Source organism: Pipra filicauda, unplaced genomic scaffold (genome assembly GCF_003945595.2).
Source record: "Pipra filicauda isolate LSUMZ 115617 unplaced genomic scaffold, ASM394559v2 scaffold345_size814242_pilon, whole genome shotgun sequence".
Classification (NCBI taxonomy): Eukaryota; Metazoa; Chordata; class Aves; order Passeriformes; family Pipridae; genus Pipra; species Pipra filicauda.
This window is the reverse complement of record NW_024104471.1, coordinates 439688-458458: the sequence shown is the minus strand read 5'-3', so window position 1 is coordinate 458458 and position 18771 is coordinate 439688. Positions and strand designations below refer to the sequence as shown.

Below are 18771 nucleotides of genomic sequence, written 5' to 3'. Positions count from 1 at the left end.
GAACTTTAAATATGCACTTTGAATAAATCTTTTTTTCCTTATCAAATTTTTACTGAAAGATGAAATGTTTGTTTTACTAACCAATAGGTATGAGGGATGTACATTTTTTTTTCTACCCAAGAAGTTCAAAATATGTTGGCAATGGTCAGAAACTTGTATGTTTATGTTTTGACATGCACAAGTGCACATACATAAGCAGGAAAAAAAAAAAGGTACACAAGTGTACAAATACAAAACAATCCATATGAGCCATTATAGTTTTCCAGGTGAAATCAAAACTCTACAACCATGTATCTTGATCTTATTTCATAACAGCACCATCTTTTTCTTGAAGAGTAGAAGAGATGTAATTTTTTAAAATGAAAACATTTGTGTTCTTGCCACCCACCACCATCCAGCTACTTCTGCAAATAAACCTCCAAAGATTTATCAGTCAGAGCACAGCACTGAAATCCAGGTGGCACAATTAAGTTGCAGTTTATCTTACTATACATTTTATTGACTCCCTCTAATGGAATTATAGGGCAAGGAAGGTGCTGATTATCATATCCATAAGCAAAATTTTGGTGAAATATTTATATTAACATTTGCTGTCATTATATTTTTCTGATACTACTCACAACATCAAATTAACTTCAACACTGTAAGTATTAGTATCCATAAACATCACTTCTAATTTCACCCTTGTTTGTGTCTATGCTAAAAGAATTTGTTTGGCTGTTTGATGAGGAAATACAACATCACATGACTGACTAACCAGAAAAACAATAAGGAATGCTCATAAACAAGGTATGAATACTTTTTGAAAAGGAATGTGGTATGTACACAGAAAGAGAATCCTGGTATCTGACAATGTGCAGGCACGACAAAGGAGAACTAAATTCATATCCTTATTCTTTCCATTCCTTCAGGGAAACAAATATTTAATCTCTGTACAGTTGCACTGAATAAAGTCACTGTTCTAGTTTCTCTATGAGTGGTGAACTAGGCTTTAAGACCAAAGGAGTTTTTTAAAGGAGCCTGAAAGAAGTGAACCTTTTCCTGAATATATCAGCTAAAAAAAAGATCTTAACAGCAGGAATAAATGATTTACAATATCAAAAAGTGAAACATTTCTCAGGCTGAATCTGTGAGATACAATTCAGGTCTGGATGCAGAAAGCAACTGTCTTAAGCTACATCAATGACAGAAGTGCAGCCATTATCATACCAGCAGGTTTTTGATACTGGAGTGCTTCTTTTGACTTGACATAAGTTCACATTTAGGAAAACAATTAGGACCATAAATTATAAATACATTAAAAAAAAAAAAATCTAGTTCCATATCAAGATAGAGCACTTCTAAAACAAATCAGAGCCACAATAAAGATGACTGACCATAGTTATTTCCTGTTCAGAGAGGATTTTTTGGGAGATAGAATCTCCTAACTATTTATTAACATAGCAAGTCAAAGACAGTTCACATTAAGAAGACACAGAGAATAAAATAGTGTTATGATAACACACAGTAACACATACATTTTAAATGTAAGTTTGAATCTGTATAACATAATTAAACCACAAATTACCTGAAAGGGTTTGCTGACTCCCCAGGTGTCAAAATTCACAGTGTTCATAAACAACTTCTATGACTAATCCTCTTTTTGTTTGAACTAACAGAAACTACAGCAAGGCACAGAAGGCAAGTTTTAGTTTTCAGAGGCAAGTTCCTTTAGAGGCTTATATAGCTGCAATCAGTGTGAAATCACAACAGGATTCTGAGGTCATTGGCAGGTTTTTCTCAGAATCAACCAAAACTCCTGCAGCTGTGGCACTGTGATCAAGCTAAAAACCACCTTTCTCATGCTGGTACTTAACTTGTTTCCTTACCAGCTCCAGTCCCAAGGTGCATGAAGACTGTATAGCTTCTACCCACGAGTTTTAGACCAGTTCAGCTCCCGTCATGGGATGGGGGCAGAATGCATGATTTATAAGGAACACGTCCCTGATTTCCTAACTGGAAATGTGTAAATAGGCAGCTCACAGAGAAGACTTTGGTTTTGATTTGTTTGCTTCCAACCAACAGAAACATATGCTGAGACTTTCATTTGTGATAAGATCCATTCATCTATGCAGAGACCATAAAGTGCACAAGATATGTATCTAAATTTAAGAGAAGAGGGCAAGGTGGTTTGTTTTGGCCATGCAAGAGAAAGAAGAATTTTAAAGTGGCTGACATTATTTATAGTCCCCCACTAATGCTTTCAAATTTACATAAAATCTGCCATAAATTCAAATCTTAATCATCTGAAATTGATTCTGTTTCTCGATAATGAGCTTTAAATTTATAGGCCATACACTGGAAAACTAACATTGCTGCAGTCAGGTTTTGTGGTATGAGACTTTAGATCACTATGCTAGCTAATTTAAAAAATAAAAACACATTAGGATATATTTCTCTGGTTACTTCTGAAATCTAATGAAAGTATAGTGACCAGTAGGTGAGCAGTCATCTGCAAAACAGGCTTACAGCTCAAAGGCAGGGCAGAGAGGAGACATTTTAGCCTTAAAAAAAAGCAAACAATCAAAACCAAAAAAACCTAAGAGTGGAGAAAAGTTGAAAACCAGCAGTCTGGTGAATGAATAAAATAAGTCTTACATGCTAGATCAAGTTTCAGAAAAACACAAAGTTTATCTCTGAAGGTAGAGAGGGGAAAAAAGGAAATGGAGAAACAGATAAAATTCAGATTACAGAAAGAGTCAAGAAGGATTCTTTGACAGGAAACCTGTATTGTGTAAAAACAAGCTACATGTCCCCAGGGAAACTGTAAACCTGGGAGCTCCTGTTGATTTGTCAATCACAGTCAATTACTCATAATTTCCAGGCCATGCATGCTACAGTACACTAATGTAGGTGATAAGCTACTGGGTCCAAGGTAAGAATTAGAGATAGGGACTTGCTGCTTTTTTCTGTTGTTGGGTTGGCTTTTGGGGCTGGGTTTTTTGGTTGGTTGGGTTTTTTTCTAACAGACCTTTGTGACTGCTTGCAGACTGACCTTAAGATAATTTTAAGATGTGTATCAGTAGAGACTCAGCTATGCAGTTGCCCACTCTTCTTTAATCTCCACAGAAGGTATCATTTATCCTCTATGAAGTCACATCTCAGCAGACATCAGAAAACACCAAAAGACAGCTGATCAGTAAACAAATCAAGAGCTCAGGCATGTGACTGAGTTCCTGCATATCAGCTGAGTCACAGTGACTGACCTTATCTGCTCTGGCTAATGTCGAGCTCAGATGAAAGTGGCTTAAGCTAATCTTCCCTGCCTGAGAGCTGTGACAAGTCACACACCACAGCTCATTTCTGCAGCTAAGCAAGCACAGAGTGTTTTGTTCATCAGACTAACTGAATTGTAACACCAAACCACATCAGCCAGAGCTGCCCAACGTCTGCCTCCAGAGCAGAGGTGAAGGCATGACTTACTGTGTGTGTACACATGATTGTGAGGAAAAGAACTGTGTGATAGCAACCATCCCAATCACAGACAGAAGTAACCAAGAACACTGTCTGGAAAAAACAGTGGACAGAGACCCCTGTCTTCTGCCTCAAAGCTTGCAGGTAAGATGAACTTGGAATTTTTCTGCTGTTACATTCTTTCCTATGTTTGAAGGTACAGGATTTCATGGTTTATTTTTTTTTAAGTAAGAACTATCTTATCAAAAAAAGAAAAAGTCTTAGTTGAATCAAACCCAAATGCTGGCCGGAAGAGTTCATGAAGAGATAATAGAACAATGGATATCTTCTCAGTCAAGAAATTGCTTAATAACATCTTGTGTAATTCACAATACTTTCTAGCATGTGGGGTTTTTTTACCCCATAACTTTTTAATGCAACAAATTTAGACAAATGTCAAATTCCCTAATGTCGTGAGTTCAGTCTGACTGAAACAAGTCCTACAACTCCACATTGCCTCACCAAAGTAGGTGGAATAGCAGCTTATAATGGGACTGCATTCTCTACATACATTCATGCAGTGATGTACAGTATAAGCTCTATTTTCCAGGCTACAATTAGAAGGCCTTTGCCTGATGGTGAGAGCAAATGAAACATTATAAACAGCTGTGTCTGCCTGAGGAGACACAGGAGGAGCTGTCCTCCATTAGCTTTCAATTTGCTATGGTAGGCTTGCTACCCCCAAAATTTATAAAATGCCTCAACACATGGAGGTAGTGTTTTCCTGGGGGCCAAAACCGCTCATCCCAAAAACTCTTAGGATGACTCGTGTGTGATTTAAAATCTGAACACGAGATGGCGCTAAGTCCTTGTAGCACCGCCGCCCAAATTTGGATCGTTGCACCTGGCTCAGGTGTCATTCCATCAGTCACACGCGAGCGGCCAGATCAATGGCTTGCTTAAATGTCTTTTAAAATGCTGAACAAAAGTAACAAAGCTTTCCTGAAAGACTTTTTTAAGAACCGCATGGGCTTGTGAAAGCTTCTGGGATACAAAGAGAGGACTGGGGGGAAAAAACGAAACTGCTCAACAAATATAGCGCGCTCTAACAAAACTATCTATATATTAAGGATTTTTTTTAAGTGTATTTCATCTGTCCTAGTAAGAAATACCTGAAAAGAAGACTTTTATATCATGTGTTCTGTTGCAGAACAGATAATGCTCTAAACGGTGACAGAGGAAAAGAAAAAGTAGTAAGTTCTGTTTTGGTATCAAGCAGCTGTAGCTATCCAACAAGATTTCAAGAAAATTTCAATTGCAATTTTATGTAGAGGTCAAATTTCTTTATTTAAACTCTCATCTTGAATATTTCAAGTGAACTCTACCAAATAACAACAGGTGGGGGAAAAAAATAACACAAAAAAAAAAACCACTGAAAAAAGAGCACACCACATATGCTAGAAAAAGTTTTGAAGGGCGAGAGAAGGTTGTGCACCTTACCAGAGGAAACTGGTGACATGACTGGCCACAAATCTCTATTAAAGATAAGGCAGGCTATGCTTTCTAATGAGACATAATGGATTAGCTGTACTGAGTTAATGGGGAAGGATTCTTCAATACATTATTTCCTATCTACAGCTGATTTAACCACGTTTACATGATAAGCAATCTCTGAGCATTTAAGTGGATTGCTTTTTTTTCCACAAACAAGAGATCACACAGTACTGCAGCTTTCACAGTCCTGCATCACAGTATTTATTCATTGTTCTAAGGCTGATGTTTCAAAGCCTGTACATACTATGAGGACTGTGATTTGAGGAAAGCAATGAAACCATACTCTGACTAATCTTTGCTGTAGTCTTTTTGAAACAAAGCTTTTGATAAAGAAGGGCATGAGGTCTCAGGTATCTCTTATGAGAATTTTTGAATGAATTGATAGTAAAATATCAGAGTGGTTGGGACTGAATTTAGACTACATTAGTTGCAGTTAATTTACTCTGTTTTATAAACAGGGAAATTAAAGCTTTATAAAAACCTTTCAGCAAATAAACCAGCAATTTGGAACATGCTGCAAACTGATGTATCAAAACATAGATGTTTTTTCCTGCCTTGTAGCCACAAGTTTCTATCTAGGGAGCACAGTCACTTAGAGCCCTCATCTAAGTGTCTGTTTTGGCCCTTACCCTTCAGGGATTATGAGCCATTTTGCCACTTTTCTGCATAATCCAGTAATGGACCAAACAGCACTAGGAAAGAACCACCAAATGCATAAGCCTAAGCACCAATCAGGCACACTTGCAGGATCAGGAATATGGCCTGAACTGAAACACAGGGTCTCCCAGCATTGTCAGAGTGACCATAATGTGACACTGAGGAAGAGAAACTCAGACAGTTCTGCTCAGTAAGTTTTAAGAACAAAAAATAAACCCTGGTCTTTATATCTAGTTAAGATAAACTGCTATAGAGCAACACGTGGGATCTTACAGACAGCTTTGCACCGTTTTTTCAGATGGAAGAAATGAAGATGGTCAATAAAGCAATGTCCAGCAGCGTCCTCTTTTGGGGTTCCTAACTTCTTTTTTTTCTTAGGTCTTTTCCGAGAAGGATGATTCTGCTCTCACTGAATAAACTCCATTGTTATATAAGAGAGGCAAAGACTTAACACAATGCCAGCTTTGTGACAGTCATGAGTCTGCACCACTGCAGCAGAGAAACAAACCACTCTTATTGAAGGGGGGACTTCTGGAATGGTAATTAGCCAAGAGGGCAGGACAGCTGAGGGAGTGCTTCTGAAACCCGCCACACTGAGAGAGATGCAGAATTAATGAACTTTTTACAGTGATATTAAACAGGATAGACAGGAACAAAAAGCTTAAGGGAGCCCGAAATTAGGATTCTCTCTGCTTTCCAGTGATGCAATAATATAACGTCAAGAAATGCAGAAACAGAACTGTAAAATGATGGTATGTGAACATTGCAGCAGCAGCAGGACAGCGTTTTGTGTTCTGTCCTTGTGCTGTTCAGCCTCTCTCTGCTTCTGCCTGTCCTTCCCAAGGGAGTGGCAGTAATTGCAGAGCCTCTCTGTTCCAGGCCCTTCCCCTTCACAGCACCAGGGCAAGGCCACGCTCGCCTTCCCGTGCACTGGCTGACACTGCTTTTCCCAACCCAACACTGGGGTACAGCATGTACCAGCAGGGTTTTGGCTATTCCAGGTCAAGAATAAACAAGAAAGGAGGTAACAACCCTACATGGTCATAGCAGAGCAAATTATGTCCCAGATACTGCTTCTATCACATGGAAAGTTGCCCAGACACCTGTCCTAGACCTCCAGTGAGCTGGGGAAAAGCAGGGGAAACCAGACTGGTGTTGAAAAGCTGTTCAGCTTCACCTAGATTTTTCTAAATTCCACTGACTCTTTCCTAAACGGTTTAAGGATATTGCAACAAGCAGTGCTATATCATTTTTGGTACATAATTTTTTGTGTCAGTATTACAAAAGATGCAAATGTTATCAACCACTGTAATTTGCACCACTCCTCTACGAGACCCATGTAAGATGACTACCTCAAAGCTGGGAGGAAAGACAAGAAAAATTCAAAAGCCGAGTTAATACGCAGCCCGTGGATTCTTGCCAGTTTTTAATTATTCTTCAGCATGTTCAGAGATGTTTCAAAGGCGTTCACTTCCCATTCTCTCCCTCTTACACCTTGGGCATGTTTTCTCTGTACGTGAGGTCCAATTCCTTATCTGGAATATCTGGTGTGTGATTCATAGTTTTGGTGTTACGTGCAAGTTTAAAACAAAACTGAAATAATAAATAATTCTTCCAAGGTCAGAGAGTGCATCAGTTGGTAACAGGGAACGAGATGTTTCAACATTCCAAATACACTGGAAGCTTATGTCAGGCAAAAAGAGATTCTAAAATTCAGGTAGGTTGTTATAAGTGACAAAATTACATTAAAACATCGTGCATACTAAACATGCTTAGACTATTTAGGTGAAAGCATCATCATAGAAGGAAGACAACAAACTGTGCTTGTTAAACACAGCCACTCCACACAGGAAAAGTGTGTGCTAATTACATTGTATATGTGACTCCTAACTCTTTATCTCACTTTCTGCTAAATGGTTAATTTTGTTTTGCCAACTCACTGGAAAAATGACATCATCAGAAGTACTTGGCACACACATATGCTGTGAAAGAGCTGTGTCAGTGTTGCACAGGTGGGATGACCTGTTTGGTCACCAGAAACCCTTATCAGATGTTGGATCAGTAAGGCACTCAGTGACCAGCAAACTCCCAAGGACTAAAACTTGCAGCACTTTCCACATTTCTAGAAGTAATCCAGGAATCTCTAGAGGCGCAAGAAAATCCTACACATTTTGAACGTGAGTTTTTGTTTAATGTTTGCTTCCTTGGAGACTTCCTGTACTAGAGATTTTTGCCATCATAAACAGAACACCAGAGAATGTTTTTTAAACAGGAGTCAACAGGAATATGATATGAAACGCTTTTACTAATATAAATGACCCATGCTATTGTTTTATTAGTAGAATTAAAGTAGATGAGAAGCGCTTTAAGTACAGAAATACTTGATTTTTAAATCTCTGGAGAAAGAGTGTATTGTTTTCCTCTGTTAATAATATAATGTTTTTGCTAACCTAGAAAATCCCTGGTATGCGGGAAGAAGTGCCGGGTAGAATGTTTTAGTTAATAAACTAAACGTAGTTTTAGCCAATAGCTCTTCTTCTAGCAATAACGACACGAAGAATAAAACTCAGAAACTGATGGCAAATTTTCCAGACCCTTGGTTGGGTCCGCGCAGAAATTCCCTGGAGCACCTGCCCGCGAGGGGGGGCGGGAGCGCCGGGCGCTGTCACGTGGGGGCGGCCCCGAGCGGAGCCGGGTCGGGATCGGGACCAGGGTCGGGAAGGATCGGGACGGGTTGCGGGGGAGGATTCGGGCGCTCCCCGGGCGTCCCCCGGCGCGAGGAGGCGGTGGAGAGCGATCCCGGGCAATCCCGGCTGTCCCAGCTATCCCGGCGGTCCCGGCGCGGCGCTGCGGAGGCGGCGGAGGCACCGTCGGGCAGGAGCGGGAGCGGGAGCAGGAGCAGGTCAGCGGGGCGCTTTGGTCGGTGTGTAAACGGGGGGACCGGACCTGTTGCTTCTCCCTCCTCTGCCCTGCCGCGGGAGTTCAGCGCTCCCCACCGCCTGGAGGGGTTTTTAAACAGCCGCGGCTCCTGTAAGTTAAATATTTATCCTCGCAGCTCCGAAACTCGAGTTGGGCTGGCGGTTCAGTAAATACACCGCTCTGCTGGCATGGAACGGTCGGTTCGGTGCTGTCGGTAATGGCATCCAGCTGCGGCCAAGTTCTCTGAAGTGGAAGCGAGGTGTTCACCGCCCCCGCCGCCCCCAGTCTGTGTTTGAGAATTGACTGGGAAAAAAAAAAAAGAGGTATGTGGGTCATCTGGGTCGTCGCAGTGGGGAAATAAGATCATTCAAAGGATATTCGGAAAAGAACAGCTGGAAGATGAAAGGGGCTGTTTTAAACTTTAGTGGGTGTTTTAGCAGTGCAGAGATAAGGGAGGTAGGAGTGTGAGGAGATGTCAGGGGATCTCCCGTTCCATCGGCCAGCACTCATGTTATCATGCTGCTATGATGAAAATACCTCCCCCTTAAACATTTGCAAGAAGGATAAGGAATTACACCCATTTGTGTATCATCAGTTGTTCAGTTTTGCATGGGGCAGAATAGGATGCTAAGTAACAATTTGGTATGTCAGTAACTGCACTGTACATAAGTGCAGTGCAACATGTGCTTTTGAAGATTTGCGTGTAGGACACATTGTATTTCCACAGTAATCAAGGTCCTTTGCAATTTCAGATTTTTAATTTTAAGGTTTTGGCAGGAGGGGGGATACTGAGGAGCTCTTTGCTGTTGTTTCTTGTTGTTTTGGGGGTTTTTTAAGCAGGAATATGTGACGAGGTGCATGAAGGACTTCATTCTGAAACTTGTATGGAAATGTGGAAAGAGTAGATGGGAGAGTAAAGAAAGCAGAATTTCAGCTTTCCAAGTTTATTGATTTTCTTTGCTTGTGTTCCTGATTTTTGCTTGGGTCTGCTGTATGAATTTGTCTAAAACCAATGAATCTTTATGCTCCCTTCTGTCTTCCTAATGGGGAAATGTTGGGAGTAGAACTAAGTGTACTAGGAGAGTGAAAGGACAAATTGGGACAAACCAAGTAAATATGTATTGGATTTAAATGATATGGATTTTCTGCCCACTTGCTCATAGTTCCAGCTGGGAGCAATTATAAGGGCCTCTTGAACCTGAAGGAAACCCAGTGTCAATTAGAGCAGAGGTAGAACTCAAAAGAACCTTAGCTTCATCTTGAGGACAAGTATAGCTTGGTACCAGAATGTGAGGAAAAATAATATGTAAAAAAAATGTAATTTGTAATATATAAAATAATTTCAAGTCCCCAGTAACAAGACTTGAGCTGAGGGATAGTTCAAGACTAGTCTTACCACTGACTGCTGATGTATCTGCTGTAGAGACATATGACACACCTGTAACAGTTTCAAACTAATCTTAGCATCACTTTAGAAAACTTAAATGCTTTATTTACCTAAGCCAGCTAGTAATCAAGTGTCTTGGCAAAACATATAGCAGTTTATCTGTCATTCATCTGGGACTCTGCCCTATGGAAGGCCCAAATTAAAGGGAGGGGGCAGAAACTTCTTAATCTGTGTGACTGAAGTGTGGTAGGAATTGGGCTGGGAGCATTGTTCCCTGATTCCATGTTCCCTTGCTGCTTTCATCTGCTGTCCCAGAAAGTAGAGGAATTAGAGGAATGATGGCAGAGGGCACTGCTGCTACCATCTTGATTTCACTCCAGCAACCCTATCCATGTGAGGACTCAGCTATAAGCAGGGAGGACAGGAAGGAAATAGGAAAGAAATAAGATGAGATAATAAGCACTATCCTCCCCTCTCCCCTACTGTATCCGATGTCACTTCATCTGTCTTCACGTGGGACCAGCAGTGTGGACAAGTGATCAGGGTGGGTGTGTATGTAAACAAAGGGAGAATGTATTGATGTAGGCATGGACTAGAGAAGTGCTTTCTGGGCTCTTGAATCAATTCTCCCAGTTTCCTGTCATGCCTGTTACACTGAGTCTCTTGGTTTCTCTGGACTGACTGTTCAGGCTCTAAGGCAGCATAATGTGACCTCATGTGGAAGAGTGTGTTTGAATGGAGAATGGGAAGAGAACAGATGGAAGAGAGTAAGTGGAGACCTTGAGAATCACCTCCCCTGAACACTTTGATAGGGTCAGCAAACAGGCAGGAATGGCAGGGGGACAATGTCCTCTGAGTGCAAAAGATGGGAAAATGAAACAGAACAGAAGTTACTGAGCCACCTCTTTGTTTTTCCATGTGCAGCCCTGCTTCTAGCCCTCGTTTACCTAACTTGTTTCCTGTTTGCCTCTTTCTGGTCTCTCTCTTCAAAACAAACAAACTCCCACAAAACCTTATAAAGCACTTACACACTGCTTTCACTCTTATTAGGCTACTCAGAGGCAGACCAGAAACTTAGCTCATTTTCCCCACAGCTAAGGATTTGTTTAAGCTCAAACAACCTTGACCTGGTGAGATTAGCAAAAGATTACCTCATGTAGGTAAAACAGAGCCTCAGTGGGGTTTTGCTTATTAGCAAAAAATCCACCGTCCTCCAGTTCCCCTCCCCCAAAAAAAGATACAGGAATAGGATGAAACCATCTCCTTGCTTTAGAAGTCTATAATATAATGATTTAGTGTTTATCAAAGCAGAGAATTATGGATAAGGAAATGTGTTTTGTGATAATGATCACTCAGTATAGGTGCAAACATGTCAGCATTGAACAAGCTGTGCAAAGAAAGGCTTTTTTGTGTTTTCCAGAAATATTCAGTAGTGTAGAAATAGTAATACAACAGATGCCATCGTTTAGGGCAGTAGACTAGAACCTTCAGAAGTCACTTTTCTGTCAGTCAAATGGCATCATTCAGTCTTTGGAGATGTTTATTGTCTATTTGCCACTTCATTGTCAGAGATCCTTTCAACTTCTTAAGGTATGATCTTGAAATTTTCCTAAGCTGCTGAATAAAGTTTAGCAGCAGTGGCTGCCCCTGGAGGCACACTGGAGGCACACTTGATCACTTACCAGACTTCAGTTCATGGCTATGAAATAACTTTGCTTCAGTAACTTGACTCAAACTAAGAAAGTTTGAGCCATGAATTATTTTAAGTTCTCTAAATTTTCCCCAGTTTGCTTTTGTCTGTTCAGTGCCATCAACTCACCTACTACTCTGTAGATATGAAGAAACTGAGACTCCCACCCTTGGACAATCTCTCCTTTATCTTTGTCTAAGCACCAGCTCTGAGGTGATAACATGTCTTTGATAAACTGTGACAGCTTGAATTTCTTCCTGTCACACCTTTACAGTTTTTACATAGCTCTCTTCTAAATAGATGCACATTAAGCAACAAAATAAAGGTGCTTTTTATTTTTTTTTTTTTTTAGCTAGATGCCTCTGCCTATAAGTTTTAGCATGATGTTTTTATTTCAAGTCTCTGTGACCTTCAACATTACTTTTGTTTCCTTGCATCTTCATGTGTTTATTTACTATAAAACCATTTCCCAATAGCTCTTATTTGGCAATTCATTGATGTAGACAACAAAGTTAAATTACAAAGATAATTTCTTTCTGAAATAAATATAAAAAGTAAACCCTGATGGCACTGTTGCCAGTTTAGGTCAATTTGTGTTTATACTGTGCAGCTACCAAGTTACAATGTAGGCATTTAAAGGACTGTAAGCACGACCTGGATTTTAAACTCTAATTTGATAACCTGTAAAGCAAGATTTTTATGAATATTCTGTAGCTTACTAGTATTTCTGGAAGACCTGTGACCCAGAGTTGCTGAGGGCAAAAAGCTGTATATTTTCATACTGATCAAAAAGGAAAATTTATCTTCGCATCCATAAGACAGGACATTATTTCTCTGTCAGATTACCACCAAACAAATGGGTAACCATTAGTGGCTTTCTCAACTTTGTGTGTATGTGATGCATAAAATATAATCTTATATTTATTTCATGTCCACATAAAAATGTGTGTTTGTCCGTTTAGCTGAGTTTTCCGGGTAAAACCTGAAGTAACTGAAGATAAAAGTTGAAAACTGAATACAGGGAAAACCAGAGCATTTTTTTTTGGGGGGGGGGGAAGATAAGAAAGCTGATGGTGACCAGATAGTATGTGGCAGACAGCATTCCTTGAATGCTAAAAGATGTATATGACTTCCAAAAATGGCAGAGTGTGAACTGGCGATTGTATGGGAAGTCTTTTGCGTATCACCAAAGATACTGGTACTAAGTTGATGATGGTTTCCTGAAGCAGATATGAATTTGGAGAGAACAGATCAGCAGGCCTGATTGTCCTTCAGCAAAATCTTGAATTAAAGTAGAGGGGTGAAATAAGGCTGAATGACCAAAGTCAGTTCACACTGATGGAAGACAGAGGTCCAAAGCCTGCCTCTGCTGACTGTGCATCTTGTTTTCATTAGAGCAACAGAACGTGAATGAATATTCATAGAGAATGATTCACTTGTTGGTTAGGTCCTCATACTCTTTAAGATCAACAGATTGTGTGCCAGTTAAAGTAATTACTAAAGATAAATCTAAGCTGTTGCATTCTAATCTGGATTTCCAGCACTTACAGTATGGGAACTGCTGTTTTCCTTTATCTTCTTCTGGAAACAGGTTTGGTTGGTCTCCCCATTCAGAGGTGACTTAGCTGGGGATTGCCTTCTTATTTCTGTCTCTACTGCTCATACAAAAAAGTAATTTTGTTTCCAGTTTGCCCTATTTTTGACCCAAAGTTTACTTCAGAAGTCTTAGTTGGACAGGGGAACATATCCAATGTCTCTTGAATATAGTGAATCATAATTTTATTCCACAGTACAGTGCAGATGGAAGCATCTGCTTTAATAACACACAATCAGAACATCTTATTCTAATGACATTGCAGTAAGATTTATGAATGTGATGGCGATAAACTAATGCACATAATCCAGTCAGCTCTTAAACAGAAGTATTCTGATGTTTCACTGCAGAGGAAAAAAATTCTCTAGCAATGACCTTGAGGAGGAAAATCTAATATTTTAGATAGGAAACAAGCACAAACCATCCCAGGGAGCAAAGTTTCTGCCTTTCTCCTGGTGTTTGCTGTTTGCAGTATTAGACAGGGAATGTATTAAGATCTTCTTGCACAAGACTTTTTCATATTTTACTTACAATGTTCTATCATTCTGTAGCTCATATGAAATTTCTGTTAGATCATCTTTGGTGTCAGTGCCTTGGTGACATTCTGGCCAATGTTAACCCGAGCATGGAATGGTGATCTCCTAGGAATGGAAGTAGATATTCTGAAGACGTGCCTTCCAACCTCAACTGTTCTGTGACTCAATTATTGTGATAACATTCCCTGCATAAAAACACTGTTTCAAATAGGTTTAAGTGCAGGCCTCTTACCTAAAGTTTAGCATTAATTCCATTCCTTTCTTTCTTGTGGAACTTCACATTTTTTATGCCCAAGGTAAGGTATGAAGTTGTGCTTTGGTTTATTTGTGACTGTAACCTCCTATGTACTTTGCAGTGAGGGTACAAGTGCTGTAAACTCTTTTGCAATACATCCTTGAATAACTGTTTCAAGAATGCAAGAAGAACAAATCTTAAAATTTGGAGGTTACTTACGTGGACCAGAAACACAGACTGGTTGTAAAATAGCAATGAAAGTAGGATATGTGATTCTCTTAAAAATGTACTCATTACATCTGAAAAAAAGTCAAAATTAGTGAGTATTTTCTTTTCTCAAGAGTAGTCTTCTGTAACTAAAAGTGTATGTACAAAATACTTTGGTGTTAGTACAGATAATGCTAACCTGGAAATCTCAGTCATAAACATTATAAATGATTAGTTAACTATTTCTTGAATTAAAATGTTCTTCAATTTAGAAAGCTGAATGAATCCAAAGTAGTAGTAATTTTACCTGAAACTCTGAAGTGCAGTCTGTAGTCTGATCTAGCAAACTTCACATGTACAAAAGCAAAATTATATTAGAAACTTTTGTTATTAGAACAAAGGAGAGTTGTTAAAAAAAGCTTTTGTGCAACAAAAAGATCTGTTCTGGCCTGCTTTTGCAGAGCATACAGTAGTGTTGTGAAAAATACTTAATAACCCACAGTAGTTACTCAACCATACTTTGTCCAGTGCGTGCAACATTTCATAATAGTTGTAAATTAGGCTAAGGATTAAGAAACTGTTTCAAGAATTGTGGTCCAAATCTCTTTTGCTTTGATTGCCTTCTCCATTTTAATTGGGAAATGTGGTAGAATCTTCAGTTTCCTTTGTAGATTGTGAAGTGCAGCTGGTTCTCATTTCACATAAACCACTGGCTAAAGAGGGACTTCAGAAGACTGCATTTTTATATATATTTTTTTTTTAACATGGGGAGAGGAGTTTGTGTTCAGAGTAAATGATTTGTTATAAAAGTTATAAATACTCCAGAGTGAATTTAGCTTGGATTCACCAGTCATTTGTAGTTTTCCTTTAATCAGAGCTGCTGATTATCCAGGACTAATTGCGAATGGGACTAGCAGCTGCTCGTTTCCTTTGGAAACCCAGATTTGGGTACTTAGAAGAAGAGCTTCCAAATTAGTTGAGACTGATAAAAGTGCCACGCTAGGCAGCTTGCCGAGTTTGCCAGGCAGTATGCTCATAAATATAATTTTACTGTAAATGTGTTTTATTTGCTTTCCTTACCTAACAGAGTAAACAGTACTGTTTGCAGCACAGTATGTCATGAAGCAGAACAATCCCTTATCAGTAAGGACTAATAGAGAAGAAGAAATTTCTTCATGACAGAACAGTCTTTTAGTGTTTGTCAATATGGCCATATTTTTCTTTTCAAGTAGGAAAGGACTGGATATTTATTATTTTGGAGTTAATAAAACTGTCTTGTATATTCCCACTTGGAATTTTTGAAAACCACTGAAACACAGGGGACTAAATCTCTTATATAATAAGTAGCAAATCAAATTTTCCTTACAAATTTAGTATGAAAGTATAAAGAGGTCATGATTACTGGTATGGAAGCAGATTTTAGTCCATTTTCTGAAAAATTAAATAAACTAAGAAACTGATAATAAATTCTGAAGAGAAAATTAACTTCCTGCAATGGATAGTAATTTGGATAGTTTAGTCTTTTTTCTAATTTTTTTTCTTTTAATTTTGATTTTGATGCAATGTCGCTTGGCCCCAAATGGCAAGAAACTTGTGAGATACTTTTCATCCAGATAAATCAATTGGTAGCTGTTAGGGATTAAAGGACTTTGCAAGTCATTAGCCTGAAATAATTCCATTTTGTGGTTGTTTTAATAAAAAGGTCCAATAAAGGTGTTGTTATCGAACAGTAAAATACATGATTAAGATACCTCAGGAAACTCCATAGATGTATTCACATTCACACCAAATATGAGTAGTAGGACTTTCAAACAGTTCCAAGACTCAGTTGCTCTGAGTCTTAACATGAAATACTCTGAAGTAAAACAGGATGTGTAAAAGCCTGACACTCAGTATGCCCTCAGGTGTCATTGCTGGTTTTGACAGTGTGTTTTACAACTTCTGGCCTTGCTATAATGACATTTGGGCCCCTTAAAGTAATATAAGAATTCTGTTTCTATCCCAGTACAAAGGTGCATTTATTTCAGAGCCAGTAAAAATCTGACTAACTTTATAACAATATGCTGCTTCAGGTGCTTCTATACTGTAGCACTTGCCGTAACAATTGCAATTTTTCTTTTTATTTCAATAATATGAAAGAGTTTTACTTTGGACTGGAAGTAACACATAGTAGCACAAATTTTAGGCTACAGTTTTATTTTTTGGCAAATACTTTTGGCTCATTGCTTGTGTTCAAGTAGTCAAAATACTTATCTAGAAAGGAATCTAAAGAAATCCTATGTATGTTCATTATGATAGCTTAGCTTTTCCTCTTTTCATACCATAATGGGAATTCACTATTAAAAAAAACAAAAGGGATCCTTTATATATACCCCAGTGATGAATTATGCTGACAGCATCCTGAACTTCGGATGTAAATATGTATATAAAAACTAGAAGATTACTGAGGTTATGAATAAGTCTGTTTCTAGGTTCAGTTCTTGCATTCAGTTCGTGTCGAGAAAGGCATTTTTTAATTTGGAAAACTTCCAGAAGCTTTCTGCATCAAGTGTCCTAGCAAAACTGTAAGCTAAACTGATTGAACTGGAATATGGTAGCTTTAGAGACTCATATGGGGAACCAGTTTTACTGAGCAATTAGTCTCTATCTGGAAATGACACATAATTTTAAAGTTTTGCAAATTCAAATAGGCATTCTGAGGTGACGAACTGTGGCTGTGATTTTTTCTTATCTCTTTCCCAGTCCTTCATATCATGTATAATTTATAAGGAGAAATATATATATGTTGATTTTGCTTACCCTTGATAACGTGATTTGACATGGAAACTTACTCATTTTACATTTTTATAGAACTGATAATAAATGCCTTGAAATGGTTGGCAGAAACGGCATGATGGGCTCTGTGGGTGGTAAGAACTTGAGAACACCTGCCATGGTTGGTACTAAAAGGTGCTGTATGTAACAGTAGAGTTTGAGGATCTCTTTTGCATCCTTTGCCATTGGATGTATCTACTATATGGAAGCGGCGTGCTGAGCACTTCAGAACTCTTTTAAGTGTATGAAAAGTTTTTACCAGATACTCAAAACTGGGTATACAATTACCTTTTTTTTTTTTTTAATTACCTTCTTATTACCTAACTTACTTGTTTCAGTTGTGGTGATGGAACCAAAACAATAACAGTGCACATAGATGAATGTGAAATAAAAAAACTGAGCCCTTGAGTGGGTTTTCAGTGAGGTGATTCTGTTTAAGATCCTTTGCTAGGTAAACATATGTTTCAGTGAGCAAATACAGCTCCTCTATAGAATAGGTCGTTGAGGAGACCTATATATCTTGTCACACATTCATTGTGGGCTGCATTCATTGTGTGTTCCCTCTAAAGTCAGCTTCTGGTTTCAGTGCATGCTTGATCTGTCTCTAGGCATCTTGGTATTCGTTTTTCTTCTAGGATCCACTGGATGAACAAGGATGAAGGATGTTGAATTATTCTTGCCACCTGTAACAATGTTTCTTCAGCTGGGAGATATTACAAGTTTCTCTCACTTATTGGAATCTTAAAAGTATTAAATGGTGCTCTTGGATATCGAGTTACTGTTCTGTCTGTCTTGCAGCATTACCTCTCTGTATAATGCTTTTTTAAAAAGTTATAAAATTAAGTAACTCCACTAACTATGGAAAGTAAGTATGGGAGGAGACTATATCATCCTCTGATTTAGAATTTGGCTGTGGCACAGTATTTGGTACAGCTACTTCCTTAGTGTTGGCTAGTTCTGCAAGTAGTTCTGAATAATGGAGGAGCAAAATCAATAAGATATATCATTTTAGATCAGATTTTAACTTGACATGAAGAATTGTTGCCTTTTGGTTATGATGTCCAGATGTTAAAAAGATAAATTATTCATCAGTAGAATTGTCTTGTTAAAATTTAGGGCTTGACATGGTTCAGTGATCTCAGGCCTAGGGGTCTGAGCTTGGGAAGAAGGATATACTACTGACAGCAGACACAAAAAATACAGAATTTACAAGCCACAAAGACTTTTATCAGAATTCCCAAGATAAGGAAGAAACTTATAAAGCCAACCCAGCAATTGTGCTGAAATCAGCTCCAGCTGGGTAAAAGGTAATTTTGGCAGGGAGAGATCATGACCACCAGTTCACAGACCATGACCCAAGAAACCCAGTGACTCAAAAGAAGAGAAGGACTGAGAATGTGGACTAATTAGCATAAGAAGCGATGGAATCATTAACCAATAGAAGATAGAATCCTAATTATTAAGAGAACTAGGTAACTTGTAGCCCATGAACATTAATGCCTCTGTTTGCTAAGATGTATGAATAGTGAAAAGTTTTGGTACTCGTTGTGCTGGCTTTGTGGATTTGCCACCCAACATCTCTTTCTGCACAGAATTGTGAATAAATCAGGTGTCTCAACTCTGTGTGTAGATTGGCCTCTTGCACACAGGGTGAAAGAACCTATTTTGGCACAACAGTTATACCTATTCCATAGGCAGAGAGAGAGGAAAACCTTGAAGATGGCCTTTTAGAAAGACATTTTCATT

General features: G+C 38.8%; 1 protein-coding gene across 6 annotated transcripts in view; it reads left to right on the top strand.

Moving 5' to 3' along the window:
- Positions 1-8405: 8405 nt before the first annotated feature.
- The window catches only part of PPFIBP2 (PPFIA binding protein 2), a 101517-nt gene continuing 91151 nt past the window's right edge, over positions 8406-18771 (top strand). For 3 of the 6 annotated variants that reach the window (XM_039384299.1, XM_039384300.1, XM_039384296.1), the window contains exons 1-2: positions 8406-8545; positions 8699-8885. The gene's annotated coding sequence lies outside the window, so the exon portion shown is untranslated. Of the gene's footprint in view, positions 8546-8656; positions 8886-18771 lie in introns of those variants that run through there. The other 3 variants (XM_039384301.1, XM_039384298.1, XM_039384297.1) reach the window with 2 other exon arrangements.